Here is an 11,788-nt window from a genome sequence, read left to right as displayed (position 1 = left end):
GGTTTTTTCCCTAAAATAAAGGCAGACCGCGCGCTTCTTCCTTCAGCCGATTTCACTCATCCAAAAGAAACGCATTCTGAAAAAAAGCGCCTTAAAAACACCCGCACTTCACAGTTACGGAGCGTGGAATATCAGAACTCATATAGTCGTATTTCTTGAATGCCTACTGTGTGTAGAGCCCTGTACTAAGCACTTCGAAGAGTACGATAGAAGCCTCAACAGGCACATTCCCTGCCCCCAAAAAGCTGACAGTCTAGAGGAGCAGGGTTCTCGTCCCAGCTCCCACATTTAATAAATATGGTTCTTGTTATGGTTACAATAATTATCGTACTTGTTAAGCGCTTACTAGGTGCCAAACATTGTTCTAAGCACTGGGAAGTTCATCACGTCAGATACAGTCCCTATCCCACATGGGGTCACAGTCTAAATAGGAGGCAGAACAGGTATCAAATTCCCATTTTAGACATGAGGAAACTGAGCAGCAGAGAAGTGGCAGAGCTGGGTTTTGAACCCAGGTCCCCTGTTTCCCAGGCCTGTGTTCTTTCCACTGGATCACTCTGCTTCATAGCCTGCTGTGTGACCTTGGGCAAGTCACATCACCTCTCTGGGCCTCAGGTCCCTCATCTGTAATCTTAATCTTAGTCTTAATCTGTGAACCCCTGTGGGACATGGGCTGTATCCAACCTTATTAGCTGTACCCCATCACTTAGAACAGTAGTAGGCCCATAATAGGTACTTAACTAATACCATAAGAAAAAAAGAAAACTGATAAAATGAGAAGGCTCATGAGTCATCTCTGAAGCCTGACCTTAGCATCAGCTATTCCCTCCCATCCCCTGCCCAGAGGAAGATCTCCAGGAAAGTTCTTCAAACAGGGCTGGGCCTTTTGAAAGATATCAATCAACTTCGTATTACCAAAAGGGATTTTCAAATACATATTGATTACTATTATCATTGTTATTATTATTATTATCATCATCCCTCACAGCACAAGTGTATCTACCGATTGCATTATACCCTCCTAAGTGCATACAGTGCTTTGCCCAAAGAAAGCACATAGTAAACACGATTCATTGATACCTTCTACACCTGAAGCTCGTTATCGGCAGGGAATATGTCCACTAGTTCTGGTGTGTCCACTAGTTCTCGCCCAAGCGCTCAGTGCAGTGCTCTGCACGTAGTGAGCAATCAGTAAATACCGTGATTGGCTGAAGTGACTTTGTGGTCTTGGCATAAAACCTGCCCCCTGACTCTCCCCTTGCCTGATTGACAGACAACTGCTCTGCAGGCAAAGAGTCAATCACTCAATCAATCAGTGGTGTCTGTTGAGCGCTGACTATGTGCAGAGCACTGTCTGTAGCACCTGGGAGAGGACAATCTAACAGAATTAGCAGACCCCTTCCTATAATGAGCTTACAGTCTAGAGGAGGGGGTCCTGAGGCATCCCAGGTGCAAACAGTAAGCGCTCAATAAATACGATGGATTGATTGATTGACTGACTCTTGGCCTAGTGGAAAAAGCACAGGCCTGAAACTCAGAGGACCTGGGTTCTCATCCGGGTTCCACATGGTATAGAGGATAGAGCATGGGCCTGGGAGTTGGAAGGTTCTAATCCTGACTCCATCACTTGTCCACCGTGTGACCTTGGGCAAGTCACTTCACATCAGCTGTGTGACTTTGGGCAAGTCACTTAACTTCTCTGTGCCTCAGTTACCTCATCTGTAAAGTGGGGATTAAGACTGTGAGCCCCCTGCGGGGCAATCTGATCACTTTGTAACCTCCCCAGCACTTAGAACAGTGCTTTGCATGTAGTAAGCACTTAATAAATGCCATTATTATTATTATTATTATTATTCTCTGGGCCTCAGTTCCCTCATCTGTAAAATGGGGATTTAGACTGTGAGCCCCACAGGGGACAGGGACTGTGTTCAGCTCCATTTGCTTGTATCCCCAGCACTTAGCACAGTGCCTGGAACATGGTAAGCACTTAACAAATACCATTATTATTATTATTATTACTATTATTATTATGCCTGCTGTGTGACCTTGGGCAAGTCACTTCACTTCTCTGGGCCTCAGTTCCCTCATCTGCACAATGGGGATTCAATCCCTGTTCTCCCTCCTCCTCAGAGTGGGAGCCCCTCGTGGGACCTGATGATCTCGTATCTACCCCAGCACTTAGAACAGTGCAGGGTACAGAGTAAGCATTTAACAAACACCACAATTGTCCTTATTATTTGTGTGTTCTTGTGTGTGTGGGGGTGTGTGGGCGCCCGCTAGTATGTGAATGTCTGCCTGCCTGACTGGGCATGCCTGGGAGGCTGTGGGTGGATTTGGAGGGGGAAGAGGGTGGCTCACAGCTTACAAGCAGCAGAGAAATGGGGAAACATCGTTCCGTGTCTTAATCGGTCTTGGGCCGGGTTACTTTTTCACTTGCCTACACATCAGAGAAGGGAGTCGTCCCACCCAAACCACGGTGGGTTGTCCACCCACGCACCAGAGAGCGGAAGTTCACTGGGACAGGCACGTGTCTGCCCAGTCTTGTGCCTTCCACTTCCGTTGTGGGCAAGGAATGTGTCCGTATTATCATTCCATTGTACTCTCCTAGGTATTTAGTACAGTACCCTGCACACGGTGAACTTTCATCATCATCATCATCATCAATCGTATTTATTGAGCGCTTACTGTGTGCAGAGCACTGTACTAAGCGCTTGGGAAGTACAAGTTGGCAACATATAGAGACAGTCCCTACCCAACAGTGGGGTCACAGTCTAAAAGGGGGAGACAGAGAACAAAACCAAACATACTAACAAAATAAAATAAATAGAATAGATATGTACAAGTAAAATAAATAAATAAATAAATAGAGTAATAAATATGTACAAGCATAGATACATATATACAGGTGCTGTGGGGAAGGGAAGGAGGTAAGATGGGGGGATGGAGAGGGGGACGAGATGGAGAGGAAGGAAGGGATTCAGTCTGGGAAGGCCTCCTGGAGGAGGTGAGCTCTCAGTAGAGCCTTGAGCTCTCAGTAGCTCTCAATAAATATGATTGAATGAATGAATGCATTCCCACCAGGCGGTAATGTGACAGGATTCCTGCGGTGGGGGTGAGATTTGCATCATCACCACCACCATCATCATCATCATAGTACTTGTTACGCAAATATTGTGTGTGAAGTACTGTTCCAAGTGTTGGAGTAGATCTAAGTTAATCAGGTTGGACACAGTCCCTATCCTACATGGGGCTCACATTCTTAATCCCCATTTTACAGAGGAGGTGACTGAAGCACTTAATAGAGAAGTTAAATGACTCATCCAAGGTCACAGCAGACAAGTGGCAGATCTGGGATTAGAACCTATGTCCTTCTAATTCCCAGGCCGTTGTTCTAGCTGCTAGGCCATGTTGGCTTGGGAGGAGCCAAGTGTACAAGTTGGGGTAAAGTGGGAGAAGAGAGGGAAAAAGTTAAGAGGGAGTTGATGGAAAGTCTTGCTGCCAACGGTTAGGGGATCTGTTCCATGTGGAGAGAAATGGGTAACCGCTGGAAAGTTTTGAGGAGGGGGAGCATATATTTTAAATGATGTTTTCAGACTTCAGGTTCACTTTGGGAAGGGAATCACTGAATCGTATTTATTGAGCACTTACAGTGTAACAGGATAACAGAGTTGGAGGAAACGTTCCTTGCCCTCAAAGAACTTAGAGTTAGTCATGTTTATTGAGCTCTTCCTATGTTCAGAGCATTGTACTAAGCACTTGAGGGAGTACAATACGACAGTAGACAGATACATTCCCTGCCCACAGTGACCTTACAGTCTAGAGGGGGAAACAGCTATCAATATCAATCAATCAATCAATAAATAAATAAATCACAGATATGGACATCGTGCTGTGGGGCTGGGAGTGGAGGATGAATAAAGGGACCAAGTCAGGGGGATGCAGAAGGGAGTGGGAGAAGAGGAAAGGAGGGCCTAATCTGCAAGGCCTCTTGGAGGAGACGTGCCTTCAGTGAGGTTTTGAAGTGGGGGAAGAGTCATTGTCTGTCAGATACAAGGAAGGAGGACGTTCCAGGTCAGAGGCAGGACGTGGGCGAGAGGTCGGCGGCGATAGAGACGAGATCGAGTCACGGTGAAAAGGGTAGCACCGGAGGAGCGAAGAATGTGGGCTGGGTTGTCGTGGGAGTGTGGCAAGGTGAGTAGGAGACTAGCGAGGTAGAGGGGGAAACGTGTCTACCGACTCTGTTGTATTGTCAAGCGCTTTGTACAGCGCTCTGCATGCATTAAGCACTCGATAAATACCATTGATTGATGGATCGACTGATGTTTTCAGAAGATGATCTGGGCACGAGAATGCAGGATGAGCTGAGACGATAAGAGGACAGGGGCCGGGAGACCGGCAGGGAGACTCATCCGAGAGTCCAGGTGGGAGGTGATGAGAGTCTGAAATCCCGGGCGTGGATAAAGGGTAGGGAGGAAAGGGGCAGATCCAAGAAACACCGTTGAGGGAAAACCGGTGGCAGGACAGAGGGACGGACACATAAAATAAGTCAGAGGCCACTGCAGTAGGATTGAAAGAGGCCAGCAGAGGTAGGTATACCCCTCCCTGTCAGGAATCCCCTCCCTTTCCTGGAACAGTCTAGGAAGTTAAGAATTCCTACAAGAACTTCTTGTCTCTAGACTGTAAGCTCATTGTGAGCAGGGAACATACCTGTTTATTGTTCTTTCTTACTCTCCCAAGCATTTAGTACAGTGCTCTGCACAAAGTAAACGTTCAATAAATACGATTGAATGAATGAATGAATGAAAAAGATCCCTTTAACATAGCATGAAGTGATAAACAACAAAGGAGGAGTGGTGGATAAGGGGTTGTCCTACAGAAAGGAAGGGCCTGCATCAGTGAACCAATTCAGAATTTTAATTTTTTTTTTTTTAGCATTTGTTAAGCACTTACTATGTGCCAGGCACTGTACTTAGCACTTGGGGTAGATACCAGCTAATCAGATTGGACACAGTCCTTGTCCCATCTAGGGCTCACGGTCTCAACCCCTATTTTACAGATGAGAGAACTGAGGCACAGAAAAGTGAAGTGACTTGCCCAAGGTCACACAGTACGCAAGTGGCAGAGCTGGGATTAGAGCCCAGGTCCTTCTGACTTCCAGGCCCTGGCTCTATCCATTAGGCCATACTGCTTCTGTAATACTACTTATATTGGCATTTTCCATATACTATAAAATGACAAGGCTTGACCTCTGTGGTGTTTGATTTAATCTGTCCTTGTCCCAAAGGTTTCCCAGGTTATCGATAGGCGTGGTCTCAGCACTCACTTGTTATAACTGTTTTTGATCTGTAATTCTACTCAAGTGCCTAGTATCTGAGCCCCTAGGTGGGTCCAAGTAGATTTTTTAGTGGGAGATTCCCCCCACATTTAGGGGGTCTTTGAAACCTTCCAGCTTGTCCATTTCAAAAATAAGTGTAACTGGAGTTTCAAACCTATAGATTTATTCTTGCCATATTTTCTGCCAAGGTAACCATGAAGGTGATGATGATGATGATGATAATAATAATAACTGTAGTATCTCTTAACCATTTACAATGTGCCAAGCACTGTTCTAAGCACTGGGGTAGATACAGGCTTATGGGGTCGGACAGAGACCGTGTCCCAAATGGGGCTCACAGCCCTAATGCCCATTTTACAGATGAGGGAACTGAGTCACAGAGAAGTGAAGTGACTTGCTCAAGGTCTCACAGTAGACATGTGGCGGAACCGGGACTGGAACCCATAACCTTTTGACTCCCAGGCCTGGGCTCTATCCACTATCCTATACTCTGGATGTCCAGCCCAAACAGCTCTAGGGGAACCAGTGCTCTCCTTCCACCCCCTCCCCCCCCAAAAAAAAAACACGGCCCAGGACCCAGGGGTGGCACGCTCCCTGTGGTCTGTGGGAAGCCTGTCGGGCTCTGAGACCATTTCATTCATTTAATCGTATTTATTGAGTGCTTACTGTGTGCAGAGCACTGCACTAAGCGCTTGGGAAGTACAAGTTGACAACATATAGAGACGGTCCCTCCCCAACAACGGGCACACAGTCTAGGAGGGGGAGACAGACAACAAAACAAAACATATTAACAAAATAAAATAAATAGAATAGTAAATATGTACAAGTAAATTAAATAGAGTAATAAATCTGTACAAACATATATACAGGTGCTGTGGGGAGGGGAAGGAGGTAGGGTGGGGGGATGGGGAGGGGGAGAGGAAGGAGGGGGCTCAGTCTGGGAAGGCCTCCTGGAGGAGGTGAGCTCTCAGTAGGGCTTTGAAGGGAGAAAGAGAGCTAGCTTGGCAGATGTACGGAGGGAGGGCATTCCAGGCCAGGGGGAGGATGTGGGCCGGGGGTTGACAGCGGGACGGGTGAGAACGAGGCACAGTGAGGAGGTTAGCGGCAGAGGGTGCGGGCTGGGCTGGAGAAGGAGAGAAGGGAGGTGAGGTAGGAGGGGGCGAGGCGATGGAGAGCCTTGAAGCCGAGAGTGAGGAGTTTTTGCTTGATGCGTAGGTTGACTGGTAGCCACTAGAGATTTTTGATGGTGGGGGTAACGTGCCCAGAGCGTTTCTGCACAAAGAGGATCCAGGCAGTGGCGTGAAGTGTAGACTGAAGTGGGGAGAGACAGGAGGATGGGAGATCAGAGAGGAGGCCGATGCAGTAATCCAGTCGGGATAGGATGAGAGATTGAACCGGCAGGGTAGCGGTTTGGATGGAGAGGAAAGAGTGGAACTTGGCGATGTTGCGGAGGTGAGACCGGCAGGTTTCGGTGACGGACTGGATGTGAGGGCTGAACGAGAGAGCGGAGTCGAGGATGTCACCAGTTTGAGGGCTGGTGAGATGGGAAGGATGGTAGTGCCGTCTACAGTGATGGGAAAGTCAGGGAGAGGGCAGGGTTTGAGACCAGGGTTGGGCCAAGCGGCCCAGAGCCGCTTGGCTTAAACAAAGAGGAATTTCCATTTCCTCTTGTCGGGCAATCATTGAGCACTTATTATGTGGAGAGCACTGTACTAAGGCCCCTCGCAGGGTCATGTCTGGAGAGTTTCCAGTACTCTACCAGTCTCGATTACCGGAGGGAGATCAAGCAGAGGCCTACCCGTTCCATTCCTAGCTTGGGCTGTGGCTAGCGAGCGGAAGGGAATCTGTTACAAGTCAAAACTCGCATGTGCTGGGCACCAGCAGCAAGCTAGAGAGTTGAGGGCAGAGACTCAAGTTTACTGTGCGAAAGGTGGCAGTGGTAAACCACTTCCAGATTTTTACCAAGAAAACAATCTGTATACACTACCAGAACGATGGCAGATGCAAGTTGGATGTTCTGGGAGAGATGCATCCATGGTGTCGCTATGGGTCGGAGAGGACTCGACAGCACAAGACAGCAACTGTACTAAGGGTTTGGGAGAGTACCTGGAGCCCTGCCCTGGTTCTTGCCCTCTGCTATGGGTGGGGCTGGACCCCGCTGCCTCCTCGACTCACAACCCTGTGGAACACTCTCTCTGCCTATCTCTGGCTCTGTTTCCCTCTCTTCTCTCCATATTTCTGTCTTTCTTACTCTTCTTTCTGTCTCTCCATTCTCTCTGTGTCTATCTCTCTCCTCTCTTTCTGTCTCTCCTCTCTCTCTCTCTCTCTCTTTCTCTCTCCCCTGGGGAGGGGGCCGCCTTTGGTGACATCTCTCCATTGGTCAGGGGCTGTAGCTTGGGGGGATAACGGGGCCCTCCCTACCAATACAACTGCTCTCTTCACATTCCAGGCCAATGACTTCACTTCCTCCTCCTCCTCCTCTCTTGGCTTTAACTGGCTCCCCTATCCTGCCAGCTCTCTGGCCAAGCTCCAGGTGGGGTAAAGGTGGGTTCCTCATGAGCCAACCAGTTGGGGCACAGGCTGGGCAGCCCACCCTGACCCCTTCCTGCCCCCACCCCAGCCTCTGCCCTCCTCAGCTCCCCAAGGTCTTCCAGGGGTCCAGACAGACAGAGCCTGGGCCTGGGAATCAGAAGGACCTGGGTTCTAATGCCGATTCTGCCACGTATCTGCTGTGAGACTTTGGGCAAGTCGCTTTACTTCTCTGGGCCTCAGTTCCCTCATCTGGAAAATGGAGATTAAGAGAGTGAGCCCAAGCTTCTTAACTTGTATCTACTCCGGCACTTTGAACAGTGCTTGGCACCTAGTAAGCGCTTAACAAATACCATTATTATTATTAATAATAACACTATTAATAATCATAATGGTAGTAGTAGTAATAGTAATGCTAACTTTGTTAAGTGCTTAGTACATGCTAAGCAGTGAGTGTAATAAGCACTGGGGTAGATAACGACATCATCAGATCGGACACAGTCCCCATCCCACATGGGCCTCACAGTCCATGAGGGAGGGAGAAGAGGAATTTACTCCCCCTTTTGCCGATGAGGACATTGAGGCCCAGAAAAGTTAAGTGGCTTGTCTGAGGTCACACAGCAGTCAAGGTTAGGTGGTCAACATTCTAAAGTTCCCCTGTCATTTTACATAATTCATTACATTAAACGTGACACAAGAACACCCTTGTTCAGTTGAAAATCACTTTGGCAACAAAGCCCAGGTAGGATTTAGTCCTACAGATTAGTCTATCTCCCGGCCTTACTACATGTACATCCTCTCCAAGAGGCCTTCCCTGACTAAGCCCTCATTTCCTCTTCTCCCACTCCCTTCTGCATCACCCTCACACTTGGATTCGCTCCCTTTACTCACCTCTCAGCCCTGGATCACTTACTGTAATTTCTTTCTGTCATGTTTGTCTCCCCCCTCTAGACTCTGAGCTCACTGTGGGCTGGGACTGTGTCTCCTGACTCTGTTGTATTGGGTTCTCCCAAGCGCTTAGTATGGTGCACTGCACACAAAAATATCACTGATTAATTGATAGATAATTGGCTTAAGGAAAAGTCATCTGCTGTCTTGGCACCCTTGTGACAGGAAGAGAGTTTGGGAGAGTAAACTACTACAGAGTAGGCAGACATGACTCCGGCCCACAAGGAGTTTAAAGATTAGAGGGAATAATAATAATAATGATAATGATAATAGAAGCACCATGGCATAGTGTATAGAGCACAGTCCTGGGAGTCAGAAGGTCATGGCTTCTAATACCAGCTCCACCACTTGTCAGCTGTCTAGTGGCCTAGTGGCTAGAGTTGGACCTGGGATACAGAAGGATCTGGGTTCTAATCGCTACTCCACCATTGGTCTGCTGTATGACCTGAGGCAAGTCACTTGACTTCTCTGGGCCTCAGTTACCTTCTCTATAAAATGGGGATTGAGACTGGGACCCCCATGTGGGGCAGGGACTGTGTTCAACCTGATTTGTTTATATCTACCCCAGCGCTTAGTATTGTCTGGAGCACATGGTAAGCGCTTAACAAATGCCATTATTATCATTACTATACTTACTATATCATTACTATAATTATTAATAATTGTGCTATTTACTAAGCCCTTATTTTGTATCATGCACTGTTTCTAAGCCCTGGGGTGGATACAAGCAAATCAAGTTGGACACTGTCCATGTCCCACATGGGGTTCACATTCTAAGTAGAAGGGAGAACATGTACACTAACTTTGGTTATTAGACTCTAGACTGTAAGCTCGCTGTGGGCAGGTAATGTGTCGGTTATATTGTTAGTCTCTGCAAGAGGTACGCAAAGTACGATCGACTGATCGGTATTTGTTAAAAAGAATAATAATGATAATAATTGTATTATTGGTTAAGCACTTACTATACCAGGCACTGGGGTAGATCCAAGCTAATCAGGTTGGACACAGTCCCTGTCTCACGTGGGTGGGGCTCATAGTCTTAATACCCATTTTCCAGATGAGGGACCTGAGGTCACACAGCAGATAAGTGGTGGAGTAGTGATTAGAACCCAGATCCTTCTGACTCCCAGGCCCAGACTGTCTCCACTAGGCAACACTACTTCTTGACAAAAGCAGGTGGAGCTTCAGGCACCCCACCCCCACCCCCCACCCCGGGATCAGACTCTAGACTGTAAGCTCACTGTGGGCAGAGACTATGTCTGTTATATTGTTCTGTCATCCTCTCCCAAGTGCTTAGTGCAGTGCTCTGCACACAGTAAGCTCTCAATAGGTACTCTCGATTGACTGTAGAATCGATCGATTATACTAAGGCTTAAGAATTTGTTAAGCGCTTGGGGTAGGGGGCCCTTGCCCCACCCTTGAATTCTCCCCCTCTCAGATAGAACCCCTGTGGCCCTGAGACTCACAGAGACTTACACCCTTCCCAGCAGCCAGGGTTTCCGACTCCAGGGAGACCCCGCCCCTGGCTCACCAGCAGCCAGCAGGACCCCAGAAAACTGCTGTGGTCTAGGATGGGGAAGGGGAGGAGGAGGGGTAGAGAAAGCAAACAGAGGCCTCTAGTTTCCCTGCCCATTTTTGCTGCTCAGGGAGGTGGTGGGTGGCAGGTTTCAAAATTTGGCTTGCTGGCAGGGCCCCTTTGAGTGCCCTATATAATGATAATAATAATAATAATAATAATATTGTGGTATTTGTGAAGTGCTTACTAGATGCCAAGTACTGTAATAAGCGCTGGGGTGGATACAAGCAAATTGAGATGGATGCTATACTGGTCCCATGTGGGACTCACACACAGTCTCCCTCCCCATTTTACAGAGGGGCACAGAGGCACAGAGAAGTGAAGTGATTCGCCCAAGGTCACAGAGCATACATGTGGTGGAGCCGACATTGGAACCCATGACCTTTGGACTCCCAGTCTGCTACTGACCCAAAGTCTCTCTTTGTCAGATGAAGCGGGTGTTTCCTTTTCTGGCACTCATGAGAGGGATGGGGGTAGGTGCCTTGCCCGGTTGGCTGGGAGTGACCAGCTCAAGATGAGTTTCCCAGCCAAATGTGGACCTTGCTGAGCTGAAATTGGATGATCTCAAGGATGTGGGAAAGGATGGTTTCTGTGCAGGCCCCCGGGGATTCTCGGAGGAACAGGGGAAATTCCCAGACAGCAGAGTGCCCTTCCCTGAACTTCTCTCAAGATAATAATAATAATAATAACAATAATTACGGTACTTGTTAAGCACTTAACAATGTGCAGAGCACAGAGCAGACAGGTGGCGGAGGCGGGATCAGAACCCACGTCCTCTGACTCCCAAGCCCATGCTCTTTCTACCAAGCCATGCTGCTTCTTTACTATTATTACTGCACTTGAAATGCAAGTCTCTGTCAGGTACCTGCAACTTGCCGAGATGTCAGAACCTGGAGCCAGGACCAGAACTGGGGAACCCCGGTGCCCGGATTTCTGAGCTGTCGAGGAGACTGGTGCCCTCCGGGACTCCCTGCCGGTGAGTCCTGCACGGTACTGTGTGCAGGGCAGTGTACGAATTATTTGGGAGAGCACAATGCATTAATATGACAGACACATTCCCTGCCCACAACAAGTTTCCAGTCCAGAGGCTAGAACTGATTCCTGCCATCCTGAGGTGCTAGCCCCACCCAGGTCCAGCCTGTGTTCCCCTGGGAGAAAGAGGGAGCAGTGTGGCCTGGGCGCTAGCCACTAGGCGCTAGCCGGTGCCCTCGGCCTTGGTGGGCTCGGTTGACCTTACCCAGAACGGTGAGCAGCAGCTGCCACAGGCATTTGCCCCCAGCCTTTCAGTTCTGCTGCTGGTCGAACATCACCTCCAGCTTCTTCCGGGCCAATTACAGCCCCATTGTCTTCTGCTCTTAGAAGACGTCTCGCCCCGACCCCTGCGGGGCGCCGGGGTTGTG

At 48.5% G+C, this 11,788-nt stretch overlaps 1 non-coding gene across 1 annotated transcript; it reads left to right on the top strand.

The window, feature by feature from the left end:
- Positions 1 to 7,053: 7,053 nt before the first annotated feature.
- On the top strand, positions 7,054 to 7,190 carry LOC119922917. The gene has a single exon (XR_005448738.1). It is a non-coding gene; the product is annotated as a small nucleolar RNA SNORA7 (small nucleolar RNA).
- Positions 7,191 to 11,788: the final 4,598 nt, after the last annotated feature.

This window comes from Tachyglossus aculeatus, unplaced genomic scaffold (genome assembly GCF_015852505.1).
Source record: "Tachyglossus aculeatus isolate mTacAcu1 unplaced genomic scaffold, mTacAcu1.pri scaffold_12_arrow_ctg1, whole genome shotgun sequence".
NCBI lineage: Eukaryota > Metazoa > Chordata > Mammalia > Monotremata > Tachyglossidae > Tachyglossus > Tachyglossus aculeatus.
This window is presented reverse-complemented; position numbering and strand designations above follow the sequence as displayed.